The sequence below is a fragment of the Dendrobates tinctorius genome, unplaced genomic scaffold (assembly GCF_039654945.1).
Source record: "Dendrobates tinctorius isolate UK_male_01 unplaced genomic scaffold, ASM3965494v1 ptg000211l, whole genome shotgun sequence".
NCBI classification, from domain to species: domain Eukaryota; kingdom Metazoa; phylum Chordata; class Amphibia; order Anura; family Dendrobatidae; genus Dendrobates; species Dendrobates tinctorius.
Window position 1 is genome coordinate 11,840,523 of NW_027361878.1, and position 14,007 is coordinate 11,854,529.

Here is a 14,007-nt window from a genome sequence, read left to right on the forward strand (position 1 = left end):
TTTTTGTTTTTTTTTTTTTTTTTTTTATTCCTAGTGTAGAAAGAAAAATTAAAAAAAAAAAAAAAAAAAAACTTCTATTGCCACTCCCTTTAAAAGTCCAATATATATTGTGGTGTAGTGACCACTGTCTGCTAGGGGGCGCTGTGTGGATGTCCCAGGACAGGTGTATAAGCATTTCCAGTGTCCTGATAGGAGTAGGATGCTGAATGATCGTAATGTATCTCAAGGTGGGTAGCCTTGAGATGAAGGCTTGCTTATGTGCTGATCAGCAGCAGAGTTTATCTTTCATGTCAATGTGTGAGGGAGAAGCCTTCAGGTGACTGGAGAGACGGGCGGAACCCAGTTGCCTACAAAACCACCCAGGGGTGTGTCTAGAACGTCATACTAAAGAATGTATGAATGCTTGTAGGACCTGTGATGAGGTCATAGCCATGTGACCCGGTGGGCGTGGCTACAGACCATATAAGGTGGCCAGGGTAGGTCACATGGGTGAATGCTTGGATCCGGTTGGTCCGTTGTGGAAGGTCCCGCTGGGAAGATGGGGCTTCCTGCCTGATAACTGTGAATGCTGTGAGTAATGGCTGCACGTGCCTGAGAGTTCCCAGAGGAGGGGATGAATGTCTGCAGTGAGAAACAGCCATGAGGTAACCCTGACAGCAAGGGGATGTAACTATGGTGAGGCTTGAGAGCCTGCGCAATGGACATTGCATAACCTGTGTGAGTACAGGATAATCAGAGTGGAGCTCTGTCATGGACGCTATGCCGTTTGATATGAACTTTATATTGCTGGTCATGGTTTATGATGCGTAAATGAACCGCTTGGACCGTGATTGTTTTATGGGAAACCTGTGCCGGATGTGATTTATTGACTGCCAAGCGAGTATCCCCTACCCGAAGGACAGCGCTACCTCACAATATATATTAAAAAAAAGTTAGAATTTTATTTTTTTTAAAACTTTGATTTTCATAGCACTTTTGGGATATTAATAAATCAAAAAGTCATGTACACCAAAATGGTACCAAACACGTCAACACACTACATAAAAAAATACAAGCTCTCCCACAGCTCCATCCATGAAAAATGAAAAAGTTATGGCTTCAGAAAATGGTGTCACATACCATACATTATTATTTTATGTTTACAAAAGGTCTGGTTTTTATTTATTTTTTTTCCACCAATTTCATCATGTTGTCTGGTCATTTTACCGAACAATGAACACCATAAAAACAAAAGCTAGAATTATTTGGGGGGAGTTTCAATATTTTACAACACTTTAGAATTTTGAATTTCTAGTTTACACTACATTGTATGGTAAAGTGAAAGGTGTCATCAAAACTGCAGCTCCCTCAAGAAATACTATGTAGATGGGGGGAAAAAAAATAAAAAGATGGATATTGGAAGAAGGGGAGAAAAGAAACAAACTTGCATAAACAGAAAATTATCTGGGCATAGTAGGGGTTAAAGGATAAAATGTCAGGCCACCTTATTTATTCAGGTTGTACTTGACCCCTTAGTGACGAAGCCAATTTGGTACTTAATGACCGGGCCAATTTTTACAATTCTGACCACTGTCCCTTTACGAAGTTATAGCTCTAGAATGCTTCAACGTATCCCACTGATTCTGAGAATATTTTTTCGTGACATACTGTACTTCATATTAGTGGTAAAATTTCTTCGATATAACTTGCGTTTATTTAGGGAAAAAAAAAAAACGCAAATTTGGTGAAAGTTGCAATTTTCAAACTTCATTATTGTACCCTTCAATCAGAGTTATGTCACATAAAATAAATATCCTTTCTCGTTCGCCTTATTGGGGGACACAGACCATGGGTGTATGCTGCTGCCACTAGGAGGCTGACACTATGCACAAAAAAAGGTTAGCCCCTCCTCCGCCGTATACACCCCACCGACCGGCAGGAAGTTCCTCAGTTTAGCTTAGTGTCAGTAGGAGGTGGACACGGGTCTTTGATTAGACCCATATCTACCTCGATGTGCGTCGTTTCTTTTCAGGTTTTTCCGGAGGGATACAGTGTGAATAGTCACCTCTGTAGTCCCACAAAGAGACTATGAGTACGGTGTGTACTGCCACCCCGTATCCTCATAAGTCTACAGCAGGACCAAGACCCCTAACATGGATGTGGCGTTCTAGATGGTCCTCGCTCCCTGTCTCCCACCCACTCGCCTACCAGAGCCGGTCGGTTGAGGCGCAGGATACTCTCCTTGAAACAGTACGCTGGATGAAACGGATCAGGAGGGTAAGTATGAGACCTGAGTCCCATTCTCCCCTGCGGGTTCCACGCCAGGCCACTCCATGGATTCTTCGGCAGCGGTCGCTGTGACAGTGCTGCGTCGCCTCCAGGCGGCCGCTGCAGCTATTTAGGCCCTGGCTGGTTATCGGACAGCTCCTCCCCCCCCCCCCCCCCCCCTCTGCCGGGTCCTAGCTGTCCTCAGTGGCGGCCACCGCGGCGGTTCTGCGACGCCTCCGCGCCGCCCTGTGCTGACAGGCGGCCGCCTCTTCTAATCCAGGCCCCGGCTTCATCTGGGGCCTTGTCCGGCGTCGCGGCCACGCCCACCGCCTCCATTCTCGGGCGGGCTTCCCTCCTGCCCGCTCTAAGCCCGCCCACGGCCTTCTCCCCTCAGGTTGAGCGTCCCGGAGGCGGCGCCGTCCCTCCCACACTACCATCTTAGCGGGCGGCACCAATTTTAACATCGGCGCCTAGCCCCGCCTACCTCCCTCCTCTGCATCTGCAGGAAAGCGTGCGCTTCCTGCTCGGCTCCTCTCTGGCTGCCGCCATTTTCGCAGCCTGTCAGCCGGACGTTGTTCCCTCAGCCGTGCCCCTGCAAGCCGGACGAACCGTGCATCTCCATTTATTGGAAGCTGCGATAGGACACCGGACCGTGAGTAGCTCTGCATACTGCAGACTGACACCCTCCTCTGCCTCCTGTCCCCCAACCTTCCGGCAAGGCTTCAGTGACTGTCCGTCAGTATGTCTAATTCAAAGTCTGACCGCGCTCGTCCCCCTGCCTCCTCTGGCACCTTAGTCAAGTACTTTGCGTTCTCTTCTTGCAATCGCAAACTTCCCTCAGGTCAGTCCACTCCCCTCTGCCTGGACTGTAGCAATCCAATCCAGCCCAACGCCGCTCAGGAGCCATCCATAGCCCCAGTGGGGAGTGAGCCCCCCATGCCGGGCTGGGCCTCCTCTCTATCACAGTCAGTGGCAGACCTCACCAAGGTGTCTCAGTCCCTAGTAGCCGTTCTGGACAAGTTGCCCTTGGGAGCTTCGGCGGGACCCAGCACGTCTCGGGACGTCCCATCTGAGTCAGCCAGCGGCAGTCGCAAGAGGCCCAGGCAGGACCTCCAGGCGGAGTCCTCCCCTCATCCTACCTCACCCCATAGTCCCCAGCAGTCTCCCTCTCGGGCCTCCTCTCCCGAGTCAGGCGAAGCGCTTTCGGAATCGGAAGGGGTCTTAGAGCTGGATTCGGACCAGGATGCAAACATGAAGGTTACGGTGCAAAACCTCATTGCCGCGATTCACCATACCTTCGACATCGCTGACGCCCCTGCGAAATCCTCAGATCAGGAGGTTTCGTTCAGACGGGCGGAAACACCATCCAGGGTGTTTCCCTTCCATTCTGAGTTTGGAAAGATTTTTACAAAGGAGAGAGAAGATCCGACCAGACGCTTTCAAAGAGGAAAGCGTCTCGGCGTGCTGTACCCGTTTGCTAAAGAGCTCACGGACAACTGGGCCGCTTCTCCCTCGGTGGACCCTCCAGTGTCCAGACTTTCTAATAATACGGTCCTTCTGCTGTCAGGTGTGGCGTCTCTAAAAGATTCTAATGATAGGATCATAGAATCTCTAGCAAAATCTGCCTTCGAAGCGGCATCAGCAGCGGTATGTCCAGTCTTTGCTTCTTCTTGGGCAGCAAAGGCCATATCCACTTGGGCAGACGACCTTCGGCAGGGCATTCTGGATAAGGCACGACCAGAGCATTTGGCCGATCTCGCCAATCAGATTTCCCATGCGGGGGATTATCTGCTTTCTGCCTCCTTGGATGCCGCATCTTGCGCAGTTCAGGCGTCAAGTAACATCGTGGCAATCCGACGTACAATTTGGTCAGAGACTTTTTAGAGGACAAGTCCGCCTGCCAGGCCTTGAGCCAATCTGCCTTTTCAGGGAGTGCGTCTCTTCGGATCACAATTGGATCAGATTATTAAGGATGCTACCGGAGGTACAAGTTCTCTTCTCCCCTCCAAGCCTCGCAGACCTCCTCCAAGGCGTCAGTTTCGTCCCTTTCGGACTTTCCGCCGTTTCAATACGGCGGAAAACCCTTCCAACCAGCAAAGGCCACAGGCACGTCAGGAAAGAAAGAAGGTTTCCTTCAGGCCCACTCCGTCCTGGCGGTCCCACTCTTCCCAGGGAAGACCGTCCAGATGTAGATCTGGACGGTCTACGTCCGCATGACTACCATCGGTCTCCCGTGGGTCCCTTCCAATTGGGAGGTCGACTTCTCTTCTTCAGCGACGTCTGGCTCGCCTCAGTAGAGGACGCTTGGGTCAGAGAGGTTGTATCAACAGGATACAAAAGATGGATTTTTGGTTCTTACCGTAAAATCTCTTTCTTGGAGCCTTCATTGGGGGACACAGAATACCATGGTGTATGCTGCTGCTGCTAGGAGGCTGACACTATGCAAAAACAATGAAATTAGCTCCTCCCCGGCAGTATACACCCACCGACAGGCACCAAGCACCTCAGTTGGTGAAAAAGCAGTAGGAGAAGCAACGAGAAAAAACTCGAACCATATGTACCAACCCAACAGGGGACTCTAAGACCCAACACGGTACAACTGAAAAAGGGAGGGTGCTGTGTCCCCCAATGAAGGCTCCAAGAAAGAGATTTTACGGTAAGAACCAAAAATCCATCTTTCTTTATCGCCTTATTGGGGGACACAGAATACCATGGGACGTCCCAAAGCAGTCCCAAGGGTGGGAACAGCAAAAAGGAACGAAAGTAACCGAAAGGCTCAGGTCAGCCGGTGAGCCACCGCCGCCTGCAGAACCTTCCTACCAACCACAGCATCAGACGAGGCCTGTGTATGAACCCTGTAGAACCTCGTGAAGGTGTGCAAAGATGACCAGGTTGCAGCCTTGCAAATTTGCATGGCCGAAGCCTGGTGACGAGCAGCCCACGAAGCTGCCACAGCCCGGGTGGAATGAGCTCTTACTCCCGGAGGGGGCCGCTTTTCCTGAAGACGATACGCTTCCAGAATGGTAGAACGAATCCAGCGAGCGATCGTGGATTTGGAAGCCGGAAGGCCCTTCTGGCGACCTTCAGAGATGATCAGCAAGGAATCGGACAGACGGAAGGAAGAGGTCCTGGCAAGATACACGCAGGGCTCTAACTACGTCCAGTTTGTGGAGAGACTTCTCAAGAGGATGAGATGGAGCCGGACAAAAAGAAGGAAGGACGATATCCTCATTGATATGGAAAGCGGAAACCACCTTTGGAAGAAAAGAAGGAACGGGCCTGAGGACGGCTTTGTCCTGATGGAGAATGAGGTAAGGGGAACGACATGACAAGGCCGCCAATTCAGAAACTCTTCTGATGGAGGAAATGGCGATCAAAAAGGTGACCTTCCAAAAGAGAAGGGACAAAGGAATGTCCTGGAGAGGCTCGAACGGCGCCTTCTGGAGCGCGTTAAGAACGAGGTTGAGATCCCACGGGTCTATTGGCGAATGATGAGGGGGAGCCACGTGGGAAACCCCTTGTAGAAAGGTCTTGACCTGTGGTAGAGAAGCTAGCTCTCTTTGGAAGAGGATAGAGAGAGCGGAAACCTGGCCCTTGAGCGTACTGAGGGACAGACCCGCGTCTAACCCAGCTTGAAGAAAACCTAGGATAGACGGGATAGAAAACGACATTGGGAAGACTTTTCTATCATCGCACCAACGGAAAAAAGCCTTCCAGTACCTATAGTAAATGCGGGAAGAGGCTGGTTTCCTGGCTCTGATCATAGTTTGAATAACCTGACTGGACAGACCCGATTCCTTTAGAATTGCGGTCTCAATGGCCATGCCGTCAAACTCAGAGACTGAGAATTCTCGTGGTAAAGGGGGCCTTGCGAGAGAAGGTCTGGACGGTCCGGAAGCCTCCAGGGAACGTCCGCGAGCATGTTGACCAGCTCCGCGTACCAAGGCCGTCTTGGCCAATCTGGAGCAACTAGAATCACTGGTACGCCTTCCGATTTTATCTTTTTTTACCACCCGAGGGATCAATGCCAGAGGCGGGAACAAATACGGAAGTTGAAACTGGGACCACGGAGTCACCAGTGCGTCGCATGCGACGGCTAGAGGGTCCCTGGACCTGGCTACGAACTGCGGTACCTTGTGGTTCATCCGAGATGCCATGAGATCGACATCCGGGGTGCCCCAACGGTCGCATATCTGAGAGAAAACCGCGGGGTGCAGGGACCATTCGCCGGACGCTAGGCCCTGGCGACTCAAAGTCGGCTGCCCAATTTTCCACCCCTGGAATATGGACGGCAGAGATTGTCGGAACGTAACGTTCTGCCCAGCGGAATATCTTGGCCACTTCTGACATTACCTGTTTGCTGCGCGTACCCCCCTGATGGTTTATGTACGCCACGGCCGTGGCGTTGTCCGACTGAATGCGGACCGGCTTGCCGGAAAGGAGGGGCTGCCAGTGAAGAAGGGCCAGGAAAATCGCCCTGATCTCCAAAAGATTGATTGGAAGGAGAGACTCCTGTGGCTTCCAGCGTCCTTGGGCCGCTTTCTGATGGAACACGGCTCCCCATCCTAGAAGGCTCGCATCGGTGGTAATGATTTGCCACTGAGGAGGAAGGAAGGACCTCCCTTGGAGAACTGACGCTGGCTGTAGCCACCAAGTGAGAGACTGCCTCACTCTGAGAGGAAGCCGAATAGGACGGTCCAAGGACATCGTGGTCTTGTCCCAGGCTGAAAGCAGAGACAGCTGGAGAGGGCGAAGGTGGTACTGCGCAAAGGGCACTGCCTCCATGGAGGCCACCATCTTCCCCAGGACCTTCATGCTGAACCGAATGGGAATGGGAGCAGGCCTCTTGAGAGATTTGATGCACTTGGACAGAGTTGTAAATTTTTCCTTTGGAAGAAAAACACGGGCTAGCTCCGTGTCGAATTCCATACCCAGAAAGGTCAGACGCTGGGTGGGGACCAGAATGGACTTCTCCTTGTTGACTAGCCAACCTAGGCGGCTGAGAGTGTCCAGGGTTATCTGAAGGCTCCGGAGACAGTCCTGGCGAGACGAACCCTTGATCAAAAGATCGTCCAGATAAGGGATGATGAGGATCCCTCTGGAGCGAAGGATGGCCATCACAGTCGCCATCACCTTCGTGAAAACCCGGGGCGCTGAAGCCAGGCCGAAAGGAAGAGCTGTGAACTGAAAGTGGTCTCCCTGAAACGCAAATCGAAGATACTTCTGATGTTGCACACATATTGGAATGTGGAGATAGGCATCCCGAATGTCCACCGAGCAGAGAAATTCCCCGGGCTCCATGGAAGCAATCACCGACCGAAGAGACTCCATCCTGAAATGGAGAATCTTCACGTGGCGATTGAGCAATTTGAGGTCCAGAATAGGACGAAAAAAGAGAGCCGTCTTTCTTCGGGACCACAAAGAGATTGGAGTAGAACCCGGAAAACCGTTCGTCTGAGGGAACGGGAACAATGACTCCGGCGGAAAGAAGGGAGGAAATGGCCTGCAGAAAACCCGGAATCTGGGCCCGCTGTCGCGGAGGCCGAGACCGGAAAAACCGTCTGTTCGGGAGTGAAGCAAATTCGATTTTGTAACCGGATGCGACGAGTTCTCTGACCCAAGCGTCGTCTACAACGGACAGCCAAGCATCCGCGAAAAAGGAAAGTCTGCCGCCCACCCTGGAAGAAATTCCAGGTGGGGGTGACCCGTCACTTAGACGAAAATCTGCCGGAATTGGCTCCTGCAGATCTGGAATATTGTCCTCTAGATCTCCAGCGAGGAGCGGGTTTGTAGGAAGGTTTCCTCTGATCCCGCTCCCTGGTGGCAGGCGGCCGATCCTGTTGAGTGGCCCTCTCCGTGGCAGAGAAGAGACGAAAAGGCCTGAATGGTCGAGACCCCCTTCTGTTGAGGGGACGTTTTGGTCGAGACTGGGGAAGCGAAGTACTTTTGCCTCCAGTGGCATCGGAAATTATCTGATCCAGCTTTGCTCCAAAGAGCCTAGAGCCATGGAATGGCAGATTGGTAAGCGACTTTTTCGAAGTAGTGTCCGCATTCCATGACTTTAGCCAAAGGACTCGGCGTACAGCTACTATGTTGCTGTTAGCCCTTGCTACGCAGCCGGCCGCGTCCAAAGAGGCGGCCAAAAGGTATTTTCCCCCCTGGTTAATCTGATCTGCAAGATCTGCCAATTCGTCTTGAGGAGCTGACGCTAAGATGCCTCTGCGAAGGATTTTTGCCCAAGCGGAAATGACCTTCGCCACCCAGGCGGATGCGAAAATAGGGCAGAGAGAGGCGCCAGATGCCTCAAAGATAGACTTAGCCAGAGATTCAATCTGCCTGTCAGTAGGATCTTTGAGCGACGCCCCGTCTGGAAGAGAGAGCACCGTTTTGGAGGCTATCCGGGATACTGGAGGATCTACCTCTGGAGCCTTGGACCACTTTGAGAGCAGTTCTGCGTCAAAGGGGTACAGAACGTCCAAATACTTGCGGCCTGAGAAACGTTGTTCAGGGCGCTCCCAGTGTTTGGCTAAGGTAGTATTGAAATCGTTGTGATTGGGAAAGGTTCGGGACGGAGGTCTGGCTCGTCTAAGGACAACCGAGCTTTCCTGAGCTGGAGCCTCATCCTGTTTAAGTTTTAGTGTTTGGAAGATAGCTGCAAGCAGACTATCGACCATGTCCCGCGTTTTAGAAACGCTGTTCCCCTCAGAGCTAGCTTCCGAATGAGAATCATCGCCTGACTGAAGGCTGTCATCTGAGGAAGGAGAAGGAGGCCTGGGAGCAGAAGGGCCCTGCGAGCTCGAGGACGAAGTGGACCGAGCCCGCTTCCTAGAAGACCTTCCCCGTCTGTCTCTCTGAAGGTCGCGGTCAGGTGCGGACGACTCACCCCGAGAGGTGGTCGGGGCAGAGGTGGCTGAGGATAGCTGAGGTAATCGTTCTAAAACCTGGACCAGCGACTGTGATACTTTTGTCAAGTCAGACACAGACTGTGACATTGTAACGGCCCACTCCGGGGGGAGAGAGGAGGGAAGAGCGCCCTCCGCCCGGGACTCTGTGCGCTCCTGAGATGCTGACATATTGGAAGGACTGCAGGGGGGGCAGAATGGAGACGACTGACCTGATGCCCACTTCTTTTTACAGCGCGCACAGGCGTAATAGATAGCGGTGGGCCTGAAGCAGAGATCCCCTGAAGGGTTGGGCATAAGTAGACTGCACTGAATGGCCGCAGGATTTAAGGAATAACTGCCGAGGAGAGCTAATCTTTGCCTCAGAGCAGAGCCTACCGAGATTCTGTGAGCAGCAGAAAACGCTGAAGTGTCCCCCAAACAGCGCAGGAAGGAGTGAGACAACCAGGAAATCCTTGTGCTGGAGGCTGGGGGCGGAGCTTAGCGGCCGCTCCATGACTGGTTAACAGCGAAGGAGAGGGCATGGCCGAAGGAGGAGGCTGGCATATGAAACGAAAAGGAGCCCTGTGATGGGCTAGTAAAGGCGCGCTGAAAAGAGCGCGCTCAGGAAGGGAGGAGGGAGCACAGCGATGAGACTGTGAGGGAAAGTGAAAGTGAAAGTGAAGACGCCGCAGCTCCATGCCAGCGCCGACATAACGGAGCTGATCTGACAGTGGCCCTGGGAAGTCTGCCTCCCCTGCTTGTGACGCTGTTGGAGGAATCCCCAGTGTCTCCCTGGGAGTGAGAAACAAGCGGCTTGAGTGTGCGGCAGGCAGAGAGGGCGGGAAATTCAAAAGTTGTGGACCTGAAATCACAAAGGTACAACTTCTGCCATTCACGGAGCTTATGCGGGGCCGGAGGGAACGTACAGGCACTTACCTGACGTCCCTGAAGAGGATGACCACAGGGGTCCACGGGGAAACGGCAGGCCGCTGGGGGGAAGGGAGTCCTCTGTACCCGCATCCTGCAGAAGACGGCTTGAAATACCTGCGATCGCCGTCTTCCTCTCAGCCCTGTCCCGAGAGAGGGGTGAGGAGGGGGATTCGGCAAGGACTAGCCACCTGTCCACAACCCTTATCACCGGAAGGCGAAAGGGAAAAGTCCTGCCTGCGGTACTGAGAGTTGCGATGTGGATGACACCACACTGCTCGCTCAGCCGCATGATATGGGAAATCAGGGTGACAACTACACCCTGTTTCCCGATGGAAAATAACCTAAAAGACAAAAGAGGGAAAAATTAAAAAGTTCAGACTAAACCTGAAAAGAAAAATGCGGATCTGGGGAGATCCCGGTCCGCCTCCTACAGACACTAAGCACAAACTGAGGTGCTTGGTGCCTGTCGGTGGGTGTATACTGCCGGGGAGGAGCTAATTTCATTGTTTTTGCATAGTGTCAGCCTCCTAGCAGCAGCAGCATACACCATGGTATTCTGTGTCCCCCAATAAGGCGATAAAGAAATAGAGTTCATTTCTCTTCCACGGGATCGCTTCTTCCTATCCCGTCCGCCGAGGGATCCGGCCTTGGTCCCGGGGTTCGGTTCGGCCATCGCCTCTCTTCTCAGTTCCGGGGTGATTGTGACCGTTCCCGAATCGGAACGCTTCACAGGGTTTTCTTGAAACCTGTTTGTGGTGCCGAAAAAGGACGGGGCAGTTCGGCCCATCTTGGATCTCAAGTTACTCAACAAGAGAGTTCGCCTTCGCCACTTCCGGATGGAGTCAGTACGCTCGGTAATTGCTTCCATGGAGGAGCAGGAATTCATGGGTTCCATAGACATCCAAGATGCCTATCTACATGTGCCCATATTTCCCGGATATCAGAAGTTCCTGCGGTTTGCGATTCACCACGAACATTACCAGTTCGTCGCGCTTCCTTTCGGGCTCGCCACCGCTCCCAGAGTCTTCACGAAGATTATGGTGGCGTTGATGGCCTTGTTGAGGATCAGAGGTCTCGTTCTTTTTCCGTACCTCGACGATATCCTTATCAAGGCGCCCTCCTTTCAACAGGCCCGCCTAAGTGTGGCGATCGTTCTAGACACCCTGTCCAGTTTTGGGTGGATCGTCAACCGGAAAAAGTCCTGTCTGGTCCCTACTCAACGCCTTGTGTTTCTGGGCCTTCTGTTCGACACTCGTCGGTCAAGGGTATTTCTCCCACAAGACAAGATCCTTTCCCTGCAGCAGGGCGTGCGATCATTACAGATCACACGATTTCCATCCCTCAGGACAGCCATGAGGGTCCTGGGGAAGATGGTGGCGGCGATAGAGGCAGTTCTCTTTGCCCAATTTCACGCCAGGCCACTCCAGCAGGCCATTTTGTCCAGGTGGAACAGGTCGGCTCTGTCTCTGGATCGTCCGGTTCGCCTTTCATGCCGGATCAAGCGGTCTCTCAACTGGTGGTTGACGTCTCCCCTCATTCTCTTGGGGCGGTCTTTTCTTCCCGTTCACTGGCAGATTGTCACTATGGACGCCAGCCTCATCGGCTGGGGTGCAGTGTTCCGCAATCACACTGTTCAGGGTCGATGGTCGACTCAGGAATCAGCTCTGCAGATCAATGTCCTAGAGATACGAGCGATCCATCTAGCTCTCGTCCACTGGGAAAGGCGCCTCAAGGGCCTGCCTGTCAGGATTCAGACAATGCCACAGCGGTGGCGTATATCAACCGCCAAGGGGGGACACGGAGTGTCTCAGCTCTGGCGGAAGTGTCCAGAATTCTTCAATGGGCAAAGACCTTTGTTCCAACGATTTCCGCGGTTCACATTCCCGGCGTGGACAACTGGGCCGCCGATTTCCTCAGCCGCGAGGGTCTCGCGGCAGGGGAATGGTCCCTACATCCGGAGGTGTTTCATCTGCTCTGCCGTCGGTGGGGAACTCCGGATGTAGACCTCATGGCATCTCGCCTCAACAGGAAAGTCCCACAATTCGTGTCCAGGTCTCGGGACCCTCTGGCAGTGGGCGCCGACGCTCTGGCAGTCCCTTGGTCACAGTTCGAGCTCCCCTACCTGTTCCCTCCTCTGCCTCTTCTTCCCAAGTTGTTGAAGAAAATCAAAGCAGAGGGGATTCCAGTCATCCTCATCGCCCCGAATTGGCCCAGAAGGTCTTGGTTCGCGGACATTGTCAACCTTCTCGCGGACGCCCCCTGGAAGCTTCCCGACAGGGCAGATCTGCTGTCGCAAGGCCCGATTTGCCACCCCAATTCTCGGTCGCTCAATTTAACGGCGTGGCTGTTGAGACCGAGGTTTTGAGACGGGCAGGATTCTCTGATCGGGTAATTCATACCATGATCCGCGCCAGAAAGCCGCCTTCTTCGAAGATCTATTACCGTACTTGGAAAGCCTATTTCTCCTGGTGTGAGACCAATGACATCGCGCCCTTGGTTTTTTCGCTCCCTTCTATTCTGGCGTTTCTGCAGGCAGGGCTGGATGCGGGGCTTGCTCTCAGTTCCTTGAAGGGTCAAGTTTCGGCACTGTCCATTTTATTTCAGAAAACACTGGCCTCCCGGCCCCAGGTCAAAACCTTCCTCCAGGGTGTGGCTCACACGGTTCCTCCGTACCGAGCGCCCGTGGATCCTTGGGATTTTAATTTGGTTCTTCAGGTTCTGCAGGGTCCTCCTTTCTGGTGGCCATTACCTCCATCCGGCGCGTGTCGAAATTAGCAGCACTTTCTTGCCGCTCTCCTTTTTTGGTCCTTCATCAGGACAAGGTAGTTCTGCGGCCTCCGCCCTCTTTTCTTCCGAACGTGGTATCTTCGTTTCACCTCAATGAGGACATTGTTCTGCCATCCTTCTGCCCGAGCCCAGCTCACCCTCGGGAGTGGTCCTTGAACAAGCTGGACCTAGTCAGGGCATTGAGAGTCTATCTAGCCCGGACGACTTCCTTGCGGAAGTCAGACTCTCTGTTCATCATTCCTGACAGGGCGAGGAAAGGTCACCCAGCCTCAAAGGCCACTATTGCGCGCTGGATCAGATCGGCAATTTTGGAGGCATACCGGGTCAAGCATCGAGTGGCCCCTCCAGGGGTCAGAGCGCACTCTACCCGGGCGGTGGGTGCCTCCTGGGCGGTGCGCCACAGAGCTTCCGCGCTGCAGCTTTGCAAGGCTGCAACGTGGTCATCGGTTCACACCTTTGTGAAATTCTACAGGGTCCACACCTACGCTTCGGCGGACGCCAGCCTAGGTAGATGGATTCTGCAGGCTGCGGTGGCGAATCCACTGGCCTGATGGAAGTTTGTTTCCCACCCCAGGGACTGCTTTGGGACGTCCCATGGTCTCTGTGTCCCCCAATAAGGCAAACGAGAAAACAGGATTTTTTGGGTTGCTTACCATAAAATCTGTTTCTCGGAGCCTTCATTGGGGGACACAGCACCCTCCCATGTTCTACAACTCCTGTTCTTATGTTTGTCGGTTTGTTACAGTTGAGTTTTGTTCTGTTCTCAATCTATTCTGTTACTTCTACTGCTTTCTCACTAACTGAGGAACTTCCTGCCGGTCGGTGGGGTGTATATGGCGGAGGAGGGGCTAACCTTTTTTTGTGCATAGTGTCAGCCTCCTAGTGGCAGCAGCATACACCCATGGTCTCTGTGTTCCCCAATGAAGGCTCCGAGAAACAGATTTTACGGTAAGCAACCCAAAAAATCCTGTTTTCCCACATGTCTACTTTACATCAGCACAATTTTGTAAACATGTTGTTATGGTTTTTTTTTGTTAGGAAGTTATAAGGGTTAAAAGTTGACCAGCAATTTCTCATTTTTCCAACAAAATTTACAAAACTATTTTTTTAGGGACCACATCATATTTGATGTGAGTTTAGGGAGTCAATATAACAGAAA

The 14,007-nt window shown here is 52.6% G+C and overlaps 1 protein-coding gene across 1 annotated transcript in view; it reads left to right on the forward strand.

Moving 5' to 3' along the window:
* The window catches only part of FRMD8 (FERM domain containing 8), a 57,262-nt gene that overhangs the window by 29,769 nt on the left and 13,486 nt on the right, over positions 1-14,007 (forward strand). The gene's annotated exons all lie outside the window — the stretch shown is intronic.